The sequence below is a fragment of the Saimiri boliviensis genome, chromosome 13 (assembly GCF_048565385.1).
Source record: "Saimiri boliviensis isolate mSaiBol1 chromosome 13, mSaiBol1.pri, whole genome shotgun sequence".
Classification (NCBI taxonomy): domain Eukaryota; kingdom Metazoa; phylum Chordata; class Mammalia; order Primates; family Cebidae; genus Saimiri; species Saimiri boliviensis.
Window position 1 is genome coordinate 12,023,235 of NC_133461.1, and position 22,646 is coordinate 12,045,880.

The 22,646-nt window shown below is 34.1% G+C and overlaps 1 protein-coding gene across 3 annotated transcripts in view; it reads left to right on the forward strand.

The window, feature by feature from the left end:
* The window catches only part of DSEL (dermatan sulfate epimerase like), a 138,548-nt gene that overhangs the window by 26,682 nt on the left and 89,220 nt on the right, over positions 1-22,646 (forward strand). For 2 of the 3 annotated variants that reach the window (XR_012513064.1, XR_012513065.1), the window contains one exon: positions 12,295-12,417. The gene's annotated coding sequence lies outside the window, so the exon portion shown is untranslated. Of the gene's footprint in view, positions 1-6,972; positions 8,785-12,294; positions 12,418-22,646 lie in introns of those variants that run through there. The other variant, XM_074383277.1, reaches the window with a different exon arrangement.

Here is a 22,646-nt window from a genome sequence, read left to right on the forward strand (position 1 = left end):
GAAAATATTTCTAGGAGGTGAGAGCTTTTTACAGAAACAGCGAAAAATCTAGGAAAGTTTTATTTCCCTCTATGTAGTATGTTTATCTGTTGAAGAAACTGAAAAACAGTTTTCAAAAGTGTTTATACCATTTTACATTTCCACCAGCAGCACATGAGAGTTCTAGTTTCTCCAAATCCTTGCTGATACTTGATGGCAATCATTCGAATGGATATGAAGTTTGCTTTTTTTTGTTTTTGTTTTTGTTTTTGTTTTTTAATGGAATCTTAGGTAATTGATTTTAAAACTATACTTTGCTAAAACAAGAATTTTCAATTAATTATTTTTAAGTACTTACTAGACTTTATCCAACAAATTTTTATATATCTTGTTTTTATTTCATTCAATTGGGTATATATTTATACATCCTATATGATGTATTATGCAACGATAGGATATTTACAGCTGTATGTTGTTTTAAAATATTTAGTTTTCTGTCCTTCTGTTAATTTTATAATTTAATTTCATTGTGCTTTGTGTGATTTCAGTTACTGCAATTACTGAGCATTCTTTGATGCTCAGAATATGGTCTATAAATGTGTCATAACATGATAAATGTACACAAGCACTTAGAAAGGATGAATATACTGATATTTTTAGGTATTATACTTTATAATTTTCAATTAGGTCAAGCTAGCTGACAATATGTATCTCATTATTAATTTTCCTTCAACTAGGATAATTTCTTTAAAATTTCTGTAGTACAGGTCTGCTGTCAAGGTATTATTTGCCTCTCACCCAAGTAGATGCACTCTCTAGAAAGCACTTAGAATGAATATACTGATACTTTTATGTGTAGCACTTTATAATTTTTGATAAGGTCAAGCTGGCCAACAATGTGTATATCATTAATTTTCCTTCAACAGGAAGATTTTAAAATTTCTGTGGTACAGATCTGATGACAGGACATTATTTCCCTCTCACACTAATAGACACACTCGCATTGGAAAATATTTTCATTTTGTTTTAAATTTTTGAAAGATATTTTCACTGGAAATGGAAATCTTAGATTGAAAATATTCTAACCTTTGAAATATTATTACACTGTCTTCTGGTTTTTATTGTTTTTGATGAAAGTCAGCAAACATTAATATTATTGTTCCCATGTACATAAAGTGTTCTTTTTCTCTTTCTACTTTGAAGATTTTCTTTTAAGATTTGAATTGAAAATTTGATTATGATGTGTCTAGGCGCGGTTGTTTTTGCACTAGTTCTACTGCTGTTAGAACTCCCAGATTTGGGTTTGAATATACAGTGCAGAGTAAGTCCAACACTGGCACATCAGTTCATAGGAGCAGAGAAAACTTTATTCGATTTGGCCAAAGCGTGAGAGTGGGAGAGGCAAACTGTCAAGTCTGACCTGCTTTTGAACATAACTAGGGGCTTTTATGAGTAAGGAAGTTGAGTGTGAGTTGAGAATCTTCCGTGATCAAAGCTGTTTGCCTCCCTCCTCAGACTGAACTTCTAGATGCCATCAAAGAGGTCTGTTTGACCTAAGAATCATTGTTGTTTAAAAGAAAAATAATTTCATTAATCTTGCAGGCAACCCCTGGGGGCTTAGAGTATAAAGCTAATCAATTATTAGTGACTACTCTCTATCGAAATAACTACCTGTAAGTGATCATGCATGAAGGAAGAAAAGGACAAAGAGAAAAGAAAAGGAAACACCTTATGATTTCTACGATATAGGATCAGTTACACTAATTAAGATTGATGAATTTCTTAAATTTGTAAAATTGTGCCTTTCTCAACTTAGGGAAATTTTTGTCCATTAATTATTCAAATATATTTAACTTCATATTTTCCCTCCTTTTCTTCTAGAATGATATTTATGTGATATTTAACCTTTTGTTTTGGAAGGTTAACTTGGCTAAACTCAAGGTGCAAACTGAGTCCCCTATTGTTGACAGCAGCCGAGATGTATTTTCAGTTCTTTTAGCTTTGTCAGTACTGCTTGGAATCTGTTGCATGCAAGTGTAGTTTCTGGATCTGCCAGAGATTCAGTCAGAGTTTATGTGCAGAATTTGGTGCTACCTTTCTGTGGTTTTCTCTGTGCTTTTCCCCATTTAAAAATTTTCTGATTTCAGTAGTAGCAGTGACATCTGTCTTCTCATTCTTTAAGAGAGTCAGATTACAGGTTTCTGGCTATTTTAGCTGCTCGATGTTAAGCCAACTTGCTGAGAAGGCCACAAAGATTTTCAAAGATAAAATATTTCTTAAGTAGGATGATGAGGACACCTTCTCTGTGTGTCGATTTTCCATTTGTATTTATTTGTGTGTATTTATTAATTTGTATATCTTTATACTAAAGAGTTTTCAATTTATTATACTGTAGTAGATAGCAGACAATCTTCAAGAAGAAAGAACTTTAGAGTACGAAGGAATCTTTGTGATCACATAGACTGCGTATGCAGAAAATTATACCTAGATAACATAACTGATGTTTCTTATTGGCACACTATTAATGACAAAATTAGTATGGGAAAACCTCCTGAAAGTTCCCCCAAAGCTTACTGTTAAAAAAAAAAAAAAGACATGAATATCTTAAATGGTCTTGAATTTATTTTATTACATTATTTTATTTTAGATAACAAATCTGTGTTTAAACTCTAGATATTTCTTGAACAGAAGGGCTTAGTACTGCAAAATGATGGACATCCATTGTGAATTGGAATATTGGAAATCTACAGTTTATAGGTAAACCTAGAAAAACAAGTTGAGTATTCTGTCAAAATTTATTCTCACTAGCAACAAACTTGAAAAAAAAAAAATGTTTCTTTATCATTGGTTCTCAAGTTTCTTGAAGCAACAGGATTGTCTTACTAGCAGTGCCCCCTGGATATTATTCATCAGTTTTTCATTTGACTGCACTCCTGTAATACTTCAATAACCTTGAAATAAAACTCAGATCTCAAGATACACTTTTCTCTTCCAAACAGAAAAAAACCTGCAGATAAAAGAAAACAAAAACTCCCAAAGACACTTTGGAAGGTTTTTGATATGCTAATGTAACTATTCACAGCTTTTAGAGACCATTCAGCATAGAGACTCATACCCATTTCTACAGACTCCAGTTAAACAAGCATCCTTGAAATTACTGTCACTTTCAATAAAGAACTGGGACACTTAATGCAAAAGAGGAGGATGGATCCCAGTTCTCAACATTCTTGTTTTCTAGTTCTTTTTTATCTTTCTTAGAAATATGTAATCCTCAAACTGAATAACAGAGGCTTCATGATGTGTGCATTCACTCCTCAGCATAGGTCATTATTGATCAAATAATATTTTGTTTGAATTGTCCATAAAGATATACCTTGGTTATTTGCTATTGGTGATTCTGATGTATCTCATGGTCACTGAAACTGTCACCTTTATAAGGCATAGTACTTATGCACTTTACTCTTCAGATAACAATATAAGAGACTATTAAAACCAGATTGACCTTTTCTAGCAAGTGTCAAAAATACTCATTTTTTTCTTAATGAAATAGATTATGTACTATAAAATAAGAATTTTTGGAAAAATGAGTGTTTGAGAAAGCATTAGGTTAAAATTTTTCTAGCTAGAATTATCTAATTACTTTGGAAATTTGTCCTCAACCTGAATATAGGATAAGGCTTTCTAACTATAACAAAATTTACATGCTTGGGTTTCACTCCTGGTAAAGGACAAGTTAGCTACCATTGAATCAACTTCCCATAGATAGTAGCTATAAACTCTAGAGAAAATACAAAAATGAACAAACAACTGCTGGAAGACACTGGGGAATGATCAAAAGTTAGCAGAAACTGGCAAGTAAACCACCGTTGGCAAAGGGAATCATGGGAGTGATTTTCATATTTTCATCACTTCTAGCCTGAGGCCACCCCTTGTCTGAACCACACATGGAAACAAAAATAATTAATAAAAATAAAAATAAATCTTCACTGGGAAGTGGAAGATGAAACAGGAAAAGGAGAGTACCTGGGATTGGAGGCAGAAACTCTCTGCATTTGATCTGCTTAGCTGGCAGGCTCACCACAAATGCTAAAGACAGAGTCTTAGTAGGCAACATAATAGAATAACTGAACCAAGACTTGGCCTGCTACTCAAGACCATAATTACAATTTGAGAAAAACCCAATAACAGAAAATCTTGACACATTTGACAGCATAAAACTTTAAGAAGAGAATAACTGAGTAGGAAAAAACACCAGAACAGAGTCAAGAGACGTATGGAAAATGGAAGAATATATACCACTGTATCACTGATAAAGGGCTGATATCTTAATCATAGAAAACTCAATATGAGAGAAAAAGTCACAAAAAGCTCATGACAATGGATTTAAAAAAATAGACAATCTACCAGAAACATATTTAAAAACCTCTTTGAGCATATGGAAAGATGTTCAGCCTCTCTGATAATCAAAAGATACACATAAAAACCATCATAATATCAGAATGGCAAAAATTAAGATGCATAATAATACACTGCTAACAAGTATATAAAATACTCTGCTTGCAAGCGTATGTAGAAACAATACTTTCTTACATATCTAGTAGGAATGCAAACTGGTAAATCTTTTTTTTTTTTTTTTTTTTTTTTTTTTGAGATGGAGCCTCACTCTGTTGTCCAGGCTGGAGTGCAGTGGCGTGATCTCAGCTCACTGCAACCTCCTCCTACCAACTTGAAGCATTTCTCTGCCTCAGCCTCTCCAGTAGCTAGGATTACAGGTACTGGCCACCATGCCCAGCTAATTTTTTGTAATTTTAGTAGAGACAGGGTTTCACCATGTTGGCCAGGCTGGTCTTGAACTCCTGACCTCGTGATCCACGCACCTTGGACTCCCAAAGTGCTGGGATTACAGGTGTAAGCCACAGCACCAGGCTGGTAAAATCCTTAATGAGGGAATTTGGAAATATCTTTAAAAACAAAACAAAACTAGATACTATATGTGTTAACCTTTCATCCACAGTCCAAATTCTAGGAATTTACTCTGAAGATCAAACTTATTCAATGTATATATTTTATAAATGTTTCATACGTTGATGTTTTGTTTAATATCAAATATTTCATATTCTGTATTCTATATTTTCTTATTTAAAAATAAAATCAAACCAATACCTATTCATAAATTTGAAGATAGAATTAAGTGAAGGAAAATAGCCCTCTAAAATAAACTTCTAGTTGTGATTCTGCCTTCTCTTTATAGCATGACTAGCATTTATTTTTTTCAGCAGAATGATCACATTATATTTCTAATCGAAAAATGTCTTTTTTCTAAAACTTCATTTGAACATTGTTTCTACATACGTCTCTGTTTCCATGCAACTCTTCTTTAGAGGTGATGTGGACTTTAGGTCTCTGGGAAAGGGCACCTGAGGATATTACTGGTCTTTGTGACAAATAAGTGTGGTCAGAATATTTGGTGGCTGTGTGTCAGGGGCTTGGGCCTCTCTGTTATGCAAATATATCACTCTGAGGCTCTCTACTTGAGGAAATGTTTGTTTCTATTTTTAATCATCCGGAATGAGATGCTGAGGGTGGTTTCCCTTTGTTTTCTCACAGACCTTCACTACAGTCTTGTTAAAGTTCTCTCCAGAGTACCATTATGCTTTGAGGAATGAAGGAGGCCTGCCTGTGTTCCAGTTGTAGTGGTCGTGTTCTCAGCCTGAACGCAAAATAGGGCATGTCAGTGGTCCACATGCCACAGAGAGTGTCCCTAGTACAGTGGCAATGTCCCGAAAGTGGTCAGCTTTGGATGTAGCACTGAGACAGTCTGGTAAAGACGCAGGTGAGAAAGGGGATGAGGGATGAAAGGAGAACACGTGAAATCACCATCAGGAATTTGAGGAATTTACCGGGACTAATTTAGGGCACTTAGACCACCATATCCAAATAAAGTCAATAATATGGATATTAAAATGAGTGTAATATTACTATTATTTTCGTTTTGGAAATGTGAAAATGGAGACATGAGGCACATGACTTGGAGTTGCCTACCGCATACTCCAAATTTAAAGCCTCGTTGTAAAATGAAGTAAATGTCATATACTATTGTAATAGGGTGGGACGCCGGAGGGCCCAGCTCCCTCCCCGATTTGATGTGCTCGACGTTCTTGGCCTCTCTTTGCCCCAAGAAGTGAGGGAAGGGGCCTTGGAGGTGCGGTGAGCTTCGCATTCAGGTAAATGTCAGACCCAAAGAGTTAGCAGAGAGCGAGTTATTAAGCAGAGAAAGAGAGAAAGAGATGGAAGCAGAGAGAGCTCTGGCGCTGCTGTGGGATGGGAATCCGGAGGGGATATCCGCACTGGAGAGAGAGTGAGAGACAGCTCTCATGCAGTTGTGGGAGGGATCCCAGAGAGGAAAATCCGCACAGGTAACGGGCAGGGGGATTTTAACCCGGAGTTATTCCCACCCCATTCATGTTCTCGTTCAATGAGAGTTCATTCAAACTTCCTCTGGAGTGATTGATGGGCTCTGATCCCAGATTGGTTGCTTGGGCCCACAACGGAGCCCCTCCTCCCAGGGCTTTTGGCCGGCTTTCTGATCAAAGAAGCTCACCTGGAATTTCTACCTAGCCTGGGCTTGGGAAAGTCAGACAAATAACTTTACATATGAAGCCCATCTGGTCCCCAGATGGGGGTGTGGACGGAGGTATGGCGCTGGGGAATTCCTGCCTTTGAAACACAGGCAATTTTTCTTAACACAGTCCCTCACTATTCCATAATATAGACAGTTGCATTTTAATAGTAAGCTATTAATATGAACATGGTCATGAAACGATTTCTCTCAAAAGGTTTTAGTTAAACTTGAGGACCTGAGAAATGAAGGATGCTTCTTGTGTGGCTTTCTATGCTGCCTGCTTCCTTTGCAAACTTAGACTCAAACTGCTGCCTACCTACGTGGAAAGTGTTCAGTGTTGTTTTGTTTTGTATTGTTTCATTTCTTCACAGAAAAGGGAAGCCAAAAGGAAACGAGAAAAGGGAAAGAGACACAGAGAAAAGAACAGACTAAGCTTCTCAGGAGTAAAGGCAGACAGACTTCAATCCCAACACCATGGAGAGTAGGGGAAACCAGCGTGGCCCAGAGCTGTCACTCTTGTTCTCTTGCTTGGACAGCTGCCAGTATCCAGAATCAGCCTGTCTTGTTGCCCACTGAGCTTCATGCTTGCAGACAAACACATCGTCTGTGCCAAAAACCTTTCGCCCAGCTCTGACACTTCCACTTTGAATCCCATTACTCTTCTCCATTATACCACCGATGGTCCAGGACACAAAAAGCCCTCAGTCCATTTGATTTAGGATTTGAACAATGGAGAGATGATCATGATCAGAAGAAAAATCCTTTATTCTTGACAAAGGCAGAAATAAAAATCCAGTTTGAAATTGACTTTTGAGACTGGAGAATAATGGGATACTTCACCCATGTTACCTTCTGTTTTGCAAAGAAAGTGTCTTTTTGTATTAGAATTTTCAGGAGCCTCATCCACTAACCATAATGTATTTGTGCATGCAATTAAAATCTCCAGATTTTTCTTTTTAAGGAGCTACTCCAAAAAGCCTTCCTTTCCTTTGAAAGTATACCACTGAGTTTTGAAAAGTACCAGATTTTGCATGAGTTCTGTAAAATGTTGTCTGTGTTTCTACATAGCATGACAGATGGTCAAAACCACGTTTTCCCTTGATTTTGTGTCTATTGAGTTAGTTATTACTCCTAGCTTGCTGCCATCTACAAATCTTAAAAACATGCCCTTTATCTGTCTTCCTCCCGGTTATTAATTAAAATTTTAACAAGGCAGGGCTAACAGCCAACCCACTATAGAGCTTTGTTAAAGAATATTGTACTTTGCAGTTTACTGTTTATTAACATACTTTGGCCACCTAGCTACAATATAACTCAATTTTCTGTGAAAAACTATTAATCATCCTATTTTTTTCCTTGTTTTTGATATGAGATAAATTTTATAGCGCTGTTTCTCATACCATCTGTTGTCAGGGATAGTTTGCTTTTTAATTTACAATTGTCAAAGACTTATGCTTTTGTAAAATACAATTAAAAACAAACATAAAAATAAAATTATTAGAAAAATGAAATAAAAGAAATGAAACTAATAATTTTATTATTAGATTTAACAGATCAAATATTTCAATACTCAAATGTACAATAAAGGATTGCAAAAAATGCACACATTTTTCATTAAAATCATTTTTATAGCTAATTTATATAAAAATATTATTACAGTTACAACTTTCTATTGTTCCACAATTATAATCAAACAAAGGTTATAAGTGAAGTAGCAATCCCAGTACTAAACTTCTATATGGGCATTTTGAATCAATCATATGTATGTCAATGAAGTGATAAACTTGCTTTTTGGTTGTTAATTTATATAATCTAGGTTGGATAAATAACAGTGTCATTCATAGGGGATAGTGTCGATCTTAAATATTTATGCATTGATTTCATAACACTCAGTGGAGAAGCTAGTCTCAGATAGGCATGTTGCTTAGACTGGAAGAAAAGAATTTGAAGTAATTACAGTAAGCTGATGGAATTCACTTTTGTCTATTATAAAGCAAGTGATTTTGTATTTTTAAAATTTATCTTCAATCCTTCATCAATAGTAATCTTCAGTAATCTAGGAAGAATAATACTACATCTAACCATTAACCTTATAAATTTAATTATATTTTAATAGAATGGATTTCATATTTTTCTGGTGTGGATCTTTGATAAGAAAATAAAATTCAAAATATTCAGTTAAATTTGGAGGTGCCTGGTGATAATTTTTCACAGATGTATAATAAGATCCATTGAAGAGAGAGAGAGAGAGAGAGAGAGAGAGAGTGTGTGTGTGTGTGTGTGTGTGTGTGTGTGTTTTCCAGGCATGAAAATAGTAAAATGATTTACAAAAGACATTAGACTTGCTGTTTATTTTGTGCATTTTAAAAGTTGGGGTCAAGTCAGTTTCTTATATTACAGAAAGTTCTTGCAGAATGCTCCATTCAGTAATTCAAACATTGTCAATAGAACTTTTTAAAAAACCAGAATATATACTGCATTTCAGCATGCTCTAAAAGTTGTTTATGATGAACTTCTGTATTAAAACATAATGAGAATAATCTAGGGAGAATAATACATATATTTATGTAGTATAAAAGTTTTACAATATCTCCAAATAAACTGTTTAGTTCAGTTGATTTCATATTTTCATTCATAGCAAGTGTTTCTGATGAGTGAAGCAGTCTGGTGATTCACAGTCTGATACAAACTTCTTTATCTGTGTAGCAATTCCAGACCATTTTCTTGTCATTAAAATCATGCCATCAGAACACATTCCTAAAAAATTTAAAATTCAAAACACAGACTTTGTGATGAAAACACAAACTTTCATAGTTTTATACAATTTAGAGCCAGTTGCATTTTTGACAATAATGAAGCTGTAAACAAATTATTTATAACACCATCATTTTCATATAGCAACAGATGAGCAAATAGTGACATTATTAGTAATAAATAATAAAAAAAAAACTATGCATTTTTAAAGTTCCAAGAAAAAATACTTAGCTAAATTTATGTGTACTATAGGCTGGTCTTCAGCATTATCTCCATTTCCTGAGTAGAGTGAGCTCTGATATCTTTGGCCATTTGTTTAATCAACTTGTTTTTTAGAAACTGCAAGAAAAACACGATACTATCAATACACATATGTGTTGGTTTTAGTAACCTGAGGTGCTAGATTATAAGAAGCAAGCAAGCCACTAGTGCTCACATGTCAAAACTGAGTATTTGCTGCTGTTGGATTTTAATTTACTACACATTTTATCAACTATTTTGTGTCAATATATTTGTAGCCAGTATAAGTATAACTCACATACTGTTAAACTTACACTTTGTAATATATAGTTCTGTAAGTCTTAACAAATTTATCCAGTTTTGTAAATAGTGTTACCATCAACATACAGAACAATTTCATTACCCTCCAAAATTTGCTTTTGTTCTTTTGTTGTCAATATCCCCACTTCCTCCGTTTCCCAGGTGTCAGCAAATACTGATGTGTTTTCTGAGCCTATAATATTGTCTTTTTCCGAAGGCCATGTGTATTGAACAGTACAGTATATAACCTTTGAATTTGCTTTTTTCACTTACCTTACTGATTTGAAATTCATTCATGATGTTTGTGTCAATACTTCTTCTCACAACTGACTAGTATTCCATCGTATGGAAGAACTAGCATTTTACTGGTTATAGGACATTTTGATTATTTTTGGGTTTGGTGAATGTGAATAGAAAAGATATAAACCTTCATCCACAGAACTTTCTGTGAATAAGAAAGTTTATTTTTCCTGTATAAATAGCTGAGACTAAGATTTCTTAATTGTACTGTAAATATATGTTTAATAAAATTTCAGAATATTTTTCAAAGCAAATGTATAGTTTTGTTTTCACACTACCAATGTATGAACTCTGTATAATTGTCAACACTAAGTATTGCCAATTTTATTTTTAATTTTAGTTTTGCCATTCTAATATCTGTATAGTGGAATCTTACTGAGGATCATGTTTGCATTTCTCTAATAACTAATGATCTTGAGTATATATTCATTTTTTTGCCATTTATGTATCTTCTTTGGCAAATGTTTGTAATATTTTGCTGTTTTTTATTTAGTTGATGTCTTAAGGTTTTGTTAGTTCTTTAAGTATCATGGATATAATTCTGTGTTCAAATATGCATTTTGAAAATATTGTCCCAGTCTGTGGCTTTACTTTTTATACTCTTTTATCTTCAAAAGAGGAGAAGCTCTTAGTTTAGATAATATACATTTTATTTATTTAAGTCTACATTTAAGTATATGTTCTATTTTGTGTTAGGTTACATACATGATATGAGGTTTGGGTTGAGGTATACGTGTGTGTGTGTGTGTGTGTGTGTGTATATATATGTGTATGTGTGTGTGTGTGTGTGTGTGTGTATAAATAAATAAATATGTGAGTGTCTCATATTCCAATACTGTGTGTTGGAGATAACTTTTTCTCCATTGAATTAACTTTGCACTTTGTCAAAAATGATTCTCCATATGCATATGAGCTTATTTCTGCACTCTGTATTCTGTTATATTGATTTATATTGCTACTTTCACTTATCCAACACTGTCTTGATTATTATAGCTTTAGAGTAAGTATTAAAATTATGAAGAGTTAATCCTTCAAGTTTATACTTTTTCAAAATTGTTTTAGTTTATTTGCCTTTCCAAATAAATTTTAAATTTCATGTGAATTTCTCCCAAAAAAGTCCTGTTGTGCTTTAGTTGAAATTGCATCATATTTTCAGATCAGTTTAGGGAGAAATAACATAATAACATTTCATTATAAATGAAAATAACTCCATTTACTTAGATGTTCTCTGATTTCTTTCATTACTGTTAGAATTTTCAGCATTCTGACTGTACATATTTTTTAGATTTATGCTTAATAAATTAATTATTTTTGATATTGCAAATGTTACTTTTAATTTTTAATTGGCTTTGCTGTTATATAAAAATGGAGTTAAATATTTCTATTAACTGTTCATGTGATTTTGCTAAACTCAGTTATTAGTTATAATGGCTTTGTGGATTTTGTGGAAATTTCTACATAGCTAATTGTCATCTGTGAATAGTGAAATTTTCTTCTTTCTTTCCAAACATAAATTTTATTCCCTCCATTATCATGAGTGTACTATAGATAGGTTTGAAGTGATTTCTTTTAAGGTGTATTTTTCTGATAAAGTCTTTATTTTTCCTTTGTTCTTGATATTTTCTCTGGGCATATATTTTCAAGACACAATGAAGTGCGTTGAATAAAGAAAGGTGAATGCTATATGGTTTGCATTGAAATATTTCAGTTGAGCCACTTTCGTACACACACAGACTGTTGATTCTGTTTCTCTGACTATTCCTAACTAGAATCCACCTGAATATTACTATCAGGATATAGTGCTGATCTGAATGATAATGTATATATATATATATATATATATATATATATATATATAAATGTAAATATATATATATATATGTTATTTTCTTGTTTTCCCCTCTTCCTTCGTAGCAAAAATTCTCCAAAGAAAATAAGTCTTTTTGACAATTAGAACAATAAACTCTGCACATCGTCAAAACATTAGAAAATATGTCTGCACAAATGAATAATTTAAAAATATATTGTCAATAAAATGGGGATAAACATGGTAACATCTTGGCATGTGTACTTCCAGAATTTTTTTCTTTGTTTTTTAGATGGCGTTTCACTCTTGTTGCTCAGGCTGGAATGCAGTGGTGCTATTTCAGCTCACTGCAACCTCCGTCTCTCCAATTGAAGCGATTCTTCTGCCTCAGCCTTCCGAGTAGCTGGGATTACAGGTATGCACCACCATGCCCTGCTAATTTCATATTTTTTAATTTAATACTTTAGTGTGCTTTAGGTTTTGGGGTACATGTGAAGAACATGCAGGATTGTTGCATAGGTACATACATGGCAATGTGGTTTGCTGCCTTTCTCCCTATCACCTATATCTGGCATTTCACGCTATGTTATCCCTCCCCAACTCCCCACCCCTCACTGTCCCTCCCCTAGTTCTCCCCACAGACCTCAGTGTGTGATGCTGCCCTCCCTGTGTCCATGTGTTCTCATTGTTCAACAGCTGCCTATGGATGAAAACATGAGATGTTTGATTTTCTGTTCTTGTGTCAGTTTGCTGAGAATGCTGGTTAGAGATGGGGTTTCATCATGTTGGTCAAACTGTCTTGGACACTGACTGCAGGTGATGCACCTGCCTTGGCCTCCCAAAGTGTTGGGATTACAAGTGAGCCACGGCATCTGGCACTTATAGAATTTTATCTGTGAGTAATTACCCATACCTCCCCATAAAAGACAAATTTTAATATGCATTAGGTCACATAAAATATTTTTCATAATCTATTTATTTCACATAACAATGTATAATAAACATCTTCTTCTGACACTAAAATATCTATATCAGCATTTAAATATGCAGGAGTATTTTTTAATTTTTAAGTCCTTGGTACTAAATAACTACTACTCACTCAGTTTCCCTTTCACAGCTTACAGAGAAAAGACTGTAGCAAATTATACCTTTCAGTAGGTACAGAACATCGAGAAATATTTTTGAATTTCATAATTATACTAAGATATAAATTACAAATCTTGGACACTGATAGACGTCTACTCATATTAATTTGGCCTGTGTACTTATATAAACAAAATAAGATAATATTTGGGAACACATTTCAAACAAATTTCTACTTTATCAATAAATTGAAAATGTGATCACCATTCATTTGAAGTAAAGGACCATCACTTCAAACCATGTAAAGGAATGATTGTAAACTTATGATATTTAACTGTGACTTTAGTCAAATATGTTATATTTGGTTTTAAAATTTGGATAATGTTCTGTTCCATAACATGCATCTGTCACCACTCCATAGAAAACCTTTGTAAAATCTAGGAAAAGATGTCCTTTCTGGATGGATAAAGCCCTGAAATGTGCCTGACTTGACAAGGTGACACTCCTTCCTCCATATGGGGCAGGTACAGCCCCATGCCAACCCCAGTTTAGTTAAGTGTAACTCAGGCTGAATTTCTGCTCCTGTTCTCCTGTCAAAACTGTATGTGGTACCCTGACCAGCTGCAAATACGAATGAGAGATTCAAAGTAAAATTAGTATTCCTTACTATATTGTCTTACCAAATTCTAAAATGTAACTCTCTGCTAAGAAACATTATTTCAATATTTCATATGCAGATATTTAGGTTGATTCTCCAACAAACGTCAAATTTTTCAGTCTGTCTCTGCACTTTAAAGAGATAATCTTCAGGGTGAAAGCTGTCACAGGCTGAGTCACTAATGTATTTTGACTTTACACTAGAAGAAACCATTTCACATCTGGTATTGAAAAGTGTTTGTGTTTCTTGCCTCTTGTGACAGTTCTTGGCAGAATTTGTTAAATCATGATGTTTATTTAAACATGTTTTAAAAGATGTGCCCAAATTGTTTTTATGTCCTTGTAGTTTAATCATAACATTATGTGCCACTGAAGACCAGAAGATACATGACTTATACAAATTATCCACAGATTGCTGGTTGGGTGTGATGGCTCACACCTGTAATCCCAGCACTTGGATGGGCCAAGACAAGAGGATTACTTGAGGCCAGGAGTTCAAGACTGGCCTAGGCAATATAGTGAAACCCTATCTCTACCCCCCAAAAAAATATATATATATATATAAAATAAAAATAAAAATAAAAGAAAGAAAACTAGCCAGATGTAGTGGTGCATGCCTGTGGTCCAAGCTACTCGGGAGGTTGAGGTGGGAAGAGGTTGAGGCTGTAGTGAGCCATGATCCTGTCACTGCATTCCAGCCTAGGTAAAATAGTGAGACTCTGTTTCAAAAATAAATAAATAACATACATACATTATTGCTACTTGAATCTAAATCCTTTAATATCTGATGTACGATGAGGCTTGTATTTGTGGAACTCTCGATAAAATCATACCTAAAAATGATAGAAAATTTCTACTCATGAATAATTTTTAATTCAGACCAATGTTTGTCTGCATCAAAGCAGAGCTCTACCTTCTGTGCTTTTGTAAAATTTTGACCATCCATGTATGTATAAAGTTATCTCTGCTGTAACAAGTTACCATAAACTTAGTAGCTTAAAACAACAGAAATTTATTATTTTACATTTATGGAAATCAAAAGCCTGAAACGGGTCTCATTATGCTACAATAAAGGTGTTGTTAGGTCTGTGTTTCTTTCTGGAGTCTCTAGGAAAGAATCTGTTTCCTTGCCTTTTTCAGCTCTTAGAGGCTGCCTGCATTCTTTTGCTAAATCCTCACAATGATCGCCCCTTTCCGCGGGAGAGTTTAGATTGTGTTACAGTTTTGAGGAGGCAGTATCGCACTTCTACTTCCCTGCTTATGTTCTTTCTGATCCTGTCGAGGGAACAAAAGATCAGAGATTGAAATGTGAGCTCTATTAGTGAGAAAGACTAGGTTGAAGAATGTGACAAAGATGAACTCCCTAATACTTAAGACCAGATTTAAACAAATTTTCTGACCCAGCCCCAAGTGGTGCTGGAAATCGCACATGGAAATCTGCCCTTACAGTACTCTTAACCTGCAGGAATAGATTAGAACACTTAATCTTACTCTCATGTCAGGCTGATTCCCAAGAAACATCAGGACTGGAGTCTACACTATTTGGCAGTTCCCCTCTAGATTTATCAGCAGGTAACTTTGCCCCTGTGGAAAGAAGTAAGAGGAGAGCCAGTAAAAACCACTCCTCATGGAAACCACAGCAGTGAGGTTTTTTTTTTTTTTTTTTTTTTTTGAGGCGGAGTTTCGCTCTTGTTACCCAGGCTGGAGTGCAATGGCGCGATCTCGGCTCACCGCAACCTCCGCCTCCTGGGTTCAGGCAATTCTCCTGTCTCAGCCTCCTGAGTAGCTGGGATTACAGGCACGCACCACCATGCCCAGCTAACTTTTTGTATTTTTAGTAGAGACGAGGTTTCACCTTGCTGACCAGGATGGTCTTGATCTCTTGACCTCGTGATCCACCCGCCTCGGCCTCCCAAAGTGCTGGGATTACAGGCTTGAGCCACCGCGCCCGGCCAGCAGTGAGTTTTAAACATTCCTCTCTGCTGTCCAGCAGACTAGTCATTTCAGTAAACATCCAAATCAGCCAATTCATTAAAAATACCAAAACCAGCTGTGGATTAAGACAGACAAAACATTGATCTTTGAATAAAATACACATTTTTAGAAATTTATTAAAGTCAGTTGTAAAAACTGGTAACATTATATACTAGTTTAGCTATCTCAAAGTAAAAATTTCTCTTCATGGAAACCATAGCACTGAGTTGGAAACATCTCATATTATGTTAGGAAATAGATGCAACATACACCAGTAAATTGAATTGTAGGAAGTAATTCTCCAAATAACCTGATCCACCGTTTCTTCACATTTAAATTTCAAACTATTTATTTTGATACAAGCTGCCTTACATATTTTGGAATAAATAAAATCTTGTTTTAAACTATGCAAATTCTTAAGGGAATAATAAAAATAATTATCTGACTATAAATATGTTAAAATATCATTTTTCTTTATACTAAGATCTATAAATTGCAAAGTATGTTTCCATGGGAACATATTATCTATGGTTAACCTGAGTTTTAGAGAGGCTTTTTACTTTAGAACTTTCTTTAGAATTATGTGCTCTTCGAGATCAGGGATGGAACTGGGCTAACCATTATAAAATATATCACCATGCATTCCTTGGGAGCACTGTAAAACTTTGTTGAGGTAAAAAAAATAAGCAGGAAATTATTTCCACTTGGTTGGAGCCAGACTTCCTAAGTTCAAATCCCCTTACTACAATGTACTCATATTGCATGACTTTAGGCCAGTTTCTTAATATTTCTGTGCCTCATTCTCTTCAAGATGTAGAAGGATTATAATAACAGAACCTTCCATAGGTTTGTTGTAAAAGTTAAGTTTAATGTGTAAAACCCATAGAATAGCAGCTGGCAAATTGTAGGCTATTATAATAAGTGTTCATAGTAAAAGAAATGGAGACTCAGAGACTTGTCTCTTGTCACAGGGTTAGAAAAATCCAAGACTTCAGCCCAGTATTCTGACTGATTCTGGCTCTGTATTTAATATGCCAAAATTATCTTTGTGATATATATTCATGGGACTTAAACATTCCAATTTTAGAGCTAGATGTTTGGGTATGGATGAAGATGTTCCTATAGTGAAATTCTTGTGATATCCAGTGTTGTGGGGTTATCCATTTCTAAAATGCAAATGCATAATTTGACTTCTGATGCCCTGTAACACCTGTGATATCAGAATTTCTTTTGATTTTCTCAGGATTCCCACAGGATTCCAGGTTGCAATGTGGCCCCTCTTCTGCCTTCACTTTATCACTATTGCTAATTTTTCTTGTGCATCTGCATCCTGATATTTTCCATTTCATGATTTGTTTCGAATTTGTACAAAAATCTTCCCTCAATTCTCCGATAAGCCTAATAAAAGATTGTGATGGGATATAATCTTTTCTTTAGTTTTTGAGTATATTTCAGAAGAATTTTAGCATGGAACAGGTAATAATTTAAAATTTAATATAAGACTTTTTTGTTGGCCCCGAATTACTTGCTCCTTACAGAAAATTTATTCCCATCTTTTCTCTCCCTGGTGTGCCAGGAAGCTCAACATTCTGGTTTCTTTTGCTTGCCAAACAGAGAGCAAAATTAGCTAACCTCAGAACTACCACTTTTCATTATACATCCTTAAAGAAAATTATTATTAATGTCATAAATTAAATTTGCTCTTGAAACCTTAAGCATAATCATAATAGATGATCTTTTCCCTCTTGAAAATTAACTTTAAAATTTATATTTTTATTGAATATAGATTTTTATGGTTAATGATCATTTATTTATATAGTTACAGAGTAATATTAAGCAATTTTAATATGAGACAGTCAAACCTTGGTATTGCAGTATGACAACCAGACTGAAGAAAACTAAGATTTATCAAATGGTTTTTTACAAGGGTGAAATATGTTTTAATCTGAAAGAAATGTTTATGTACAGAAAAGACTATGTAGAGAGTTAAGCTACCATTGTTCTTTGAACACATCATAAAAACGCCTCAATTTACTTTTAAATTCAACTAAAAAAATCATTAGTCTATTTATTTTACTTATAACAGTAATTATATCCCTTCATACATTTTAAATTGTAGTTTCATATATAATGTATTCAATTTTATTTTTAAATATTTTACATACGCAAAAGGAAAACTTTCCCAAGATTTAAAGAAATCTTGTAAATCTAATAATAAAAATTAAGTGTAGTAAGTCTTAAGTTCATTTAAAAATTTTCAACAGTCATTAAAACATTGTTAGGTTGCTGTGATGCCAAGCTGCTGTCACAACTTAAAGTCATTTACTTAACTAGACATTTTAAAATTGAAATCTTGCCAGGCGCGGTGGCTCAAGCCTGTAATCCCAGCACTTTGGGAGGCCGAGGCGGGTGGATCACGAGGTTAAGAGATCGAGACCATCCTGGTCAAAATGGTGAAACCCCGTCTCTACTAAAAATACAAAAAAGTAGCTGGGCATGGTGGCGCGTGCCTGTAATCCCAGCTACTCAGGAGGCTGAGGCAGGAGAATTGCCTGAACCCAGGAGGCGGAGGTTGCGGTGAGCCGAGATCGCGCCATTGCACTCCAGCCTGGGTAACAAGAGCGAAACTCCGTCTCAAAAAAAAAAAAAAAAAAAAAAAAAAAAAAAAAAAAAAACCTAACTAACTAACTAACTAAACAAATAAATAAAATTGAAATCTTAAATCTGATCTTTCAAAATCTCTGCAGTGATAATGTTTATGAAACGCTGTGGGACTTTCAATGCCAAATAGCTGTAGGTTGTTCTAGTGATAAAACCGTATCCCTTACTTTATCATGAAATAATTAAATCAGTGAGTTTATTTGCTTTTATCTTTTTAATTAGCTATAAATCTTTCCAGGGTCGAAAGACAAGTTCAGGAAATAATTTTTGTTATTTGAAAACAGTTGTATGTCGGAACTGAAGACTAGAATGTTGAACCTGAGAGCAATTTATATTCAGGGTGACTTGACTTGCATTAGAGATAAACTGTGCTATCTACCAAGTAAGTATGAATATGAGACTTTAAGTTAAAACTATATTTACAAAATACATGAAGTACACTGTGATGTACATATGTATTATCTGGTACAGATTCAAGTTGTACTTTTATTCAATTATTTTCCTTCCGTGGGTCGGAGAATTTTCACACCCTCCTGCCCTCAGTGTGTGCACATACACCCACACACACTGCAGCTAACTTGCTTCTCTAATCTTATTATAATTGAATTGTATATTAATAGAATATTATTTGTGTCTAGCCAGACAAAAATTCACATAGCTATTTTAATGCAATCTGAAAGATTCTGCCTATTTCAGATCTTTTTCTGGCTATGCAGCTCTCACGCCACTAAAGTCAGGTTGATGAAACATTTATGTACATAATGTGTTCCTTACATTAAATGATTTAAACTTTCTAAATTCAATGAGGCATTCTGTCTTCAAAACTTAGGAGAGTGCCTCAGAAAATCTAAATAACTTAGACTAAGTCATAAAGCCGTTGAGCAGCAAGCTCAAGTTGATCTCATATCACAGTCAAGTTTCTATTCACTACAATATGGGGCTTCATTTTTTAAATAACCATCTTTACAATATTATTGAAATTCTATATACCAGGCATAGATTTCAGGGAAGACCTGAGGGATTCATAGTCTGGTGGGAAGTCTTGTGGATAAACTGGGAGTTATTATACGATAGTATCTATGAGAGCAGAAAGACTGTGGTTAAGTGAAAGAGCTGTGCAGTTCATGTTAGTGTGGGTAAATTTAGAGAACTGCATAGAGCAAATACATCGTATTAAAATTTAGGAATATCTGACTCCTAAGACCCACAGTTGGGTCTATTTGTAGTGTGACTTGGGGCAAGTCACTTAACCATTCTTACATTTTTATTCTAAATATGACTGATGCAAAGAACACATTAAATATGCTTTTCCATGTGTTGGAAAAGTACTTAAAATTATTTCAATGAAGTTCACAAATTCTTTCTTATTCAGTATATATATTCACTTTTGTGTATAGTTTAATAAAGCAATTGTTATTAATTTACACATTGAAAATAATTTTGTCAATACTAGTTTCCTTAAAATGACAGGAATCCTATACTGTGATTATTATTGAGAAATTATTGAGCAAGGCCAATCTAAATTACTAAGAAGTTAAAAAATAAAATATGTAAGTCAAGCTTAATATTGCTCTCAAATACAGAATACTTAAAACTTTGAAAAATTTTGTCTTTATTCTAGGACCAAGTCACTTTCTCACACCCAATATACCTATTCTCTTTCTCTCTCTCTCTCTCTCTCTCTCTCTCTCTCTCTCTCTTCCATAAATATTTCTCTGATACATTCATTAGTCCTTTCCTTTTCTGAACTTTAAAAATTTAGTGTAGCTGGTATTCTAATTCTGAATCAAATGCATGTTACACATCAGGGTACCATAATATACTGATGTTTTTATAATGTGTTTTGTTTGTCCAAGGCAGGTCTTCAAAAGCATGGTAATTTTCATCCAAGATAATTATGATCCTAGACGAAAACCTTGTGGTTTTCTTTGTTCCTCAAAAATCTCTTTTTATCAATAACTGCTTGGTTTTGATGGAAATACAGAAAATAACTTTTATGAGGCGAATTGTCTTCATGACAATTTGCTTTAGAGGAATCTACAGTTCAATTTTTCCAGCTTAATCTACTCAATAGTTGTTTCTGTCCTCAAAAAGTTTCCTTTATCAATAGAGCAGCACCACGTGGTACCATACAAAGGTGAAATAGAAGTACACAGAGCACATGCAAGGATGCGTGCCCCTGGTCCCCACATATTCTCACCTGCTTTCCTCTGATGTCTGAAGTAATACTGTAAAGGGAAAAGTGATAATCATAGCTGTAATTTCAACTAGGTTAAGCAATATTTATGTTTAATGAAGAGATCTATATTGAGAATTTTACATCACCAGTATAATCAGTGTTTGCTAATGTTAAAGTTGTATGTCCTAAATCTTGAATTTACATAGTTCTTAAAAATTCTTATATTTTTAACTAGCTCAGTAAGTGCCTCTTATTTACTGGTGGCAGTAAGTTGGCTGATTAGGGATTGTATTGTATCACATTCTAAAGAAGTTAAGTCTCAGCTAATAGAATTTTTTAGTATAATTTAAAATGCTCTTTGGCACATTTAGTAACATACATATTCAATTATCCAGTACGTAACTATAGTTTAATTTGATAGCCTTTGTTACAATGAAATAAATGTATTTCAGTTCTCTTTATTTAGCTTATATCAAGTAACTAAAAAAAATGATTATTATATTTCTCTTGAACTTTTAACTATTATTTGTCCAGGTTAATTCTTAATTTTTGCACATTTTTGGTTGAGCAACTGAGATAAAATTAAATGTATTTGTATAAATGTATTATGAATGAAAGATTAGACTTTTAGTTAAAGTATATTCTTGAGACTCTAAGGCAATGAAATTCCTAGAGTTGAATAGGAATATGTTCAACTTAGGGATATATATCTGTGTGTCTGCATATGTTCTAGAGATGTTGAGTTCTTATTGGTAATAGCTTGGTGCCAGTTTATTTATATGGGTAGGGAACAATAGAAACAGAGGGAGAGAATAGGACCATGAAGCAAGGATTCCTGCCAGAAAGCTAGGCATGGATCTTACTATTTGTTTAGTTATGTGATATTGACCTAGCCACCTAACTTTTATGAATTTCATTTTATTTCCTAAAATGGATATAACAATTATATTTACCTTTGAGATTATAAAAAGATAAATATGTAAAATGGCTCTAAATATTCAGTCAAATCTAAGATCTGGATATACTTCTAGGCAGAGATTAGTGATATTTCTCTAACATCTAATCAAAATGAGGAATGGATTCCCAGTAGATCACGAAATACAGGTGTAGCAGGCTTCACCACTAGGTCAGCAAAATGACAGGCATATTTGAACACCTGAGCATGGGGTGGGGTTAGTGAAGAGACAAAGTTGCTGATGAAAGCTACATTACAGGAAGGTAATGGGGCTCCAGAAGAAGAATCCTCGTAGTTATGGTGTGTCTACTGCAAGATGGAAGAAATGGTAGTTATGGGAAAAATTTAGCCTATAACAAAACTTACTTTTTCCAAGTTGTCTGTGGTTACCTTCCCAGTTTTGAGATTAAAAAGGGCTATGAACAACTATATATTTAAGACCCAACATTTCTAGTCTGGGTTTTTCTCCATAGAATAGTTGAATATGAGAAAGGGAAAATGTTTCCAATTAAGTGGAAAATGAATAAAATACCTGAAATATGCAGGCTGGGAGATTTGAGTGAAACATCAATGACAATTAGACACCGACAATTAGAGACAATGGTGGGAGAACAAGCAAATTCACCAATAAGCATTAAAAATTAAAGAAGGATCAAATAACAGTGTGCTGGATCTCAGCAGAGGGTTTTTGGCTTATGAGACATATGGGGCAATAAACCAATGAGGAGAATGGTAATGTGGAATTGCCAAGGGAAACAGGGAGAGAAGCTTTTCAGTTCAGAAAACAGTGGAGGTTTAGGCAGGATTGGAGAGCATCTCTCTGGTAAATCCTCCCTGTGTGGGACTTCTAGTGACATCTCAGAACGGAAGCATAGCACAGGTCCTCACAGTTGTTGTAGGCAATCATCGATACAAAGAGTTTTAGGATGAACTTGCAATTAGTTTGCATAGGATTCAAGCTGATGGACACTTATACGTTTTTGTTTTATGTTTTTTAACATTTTAAAGTTTCAACATTAAATAGAACTTGCAAAATATTTGCTATGTTTTAGAAATATTTTCATCATAAATTAATTAAATTTTAATAATTTCATTTATTGTGACCTAAATGTTCAATGTTCCATCCAAAATTTGG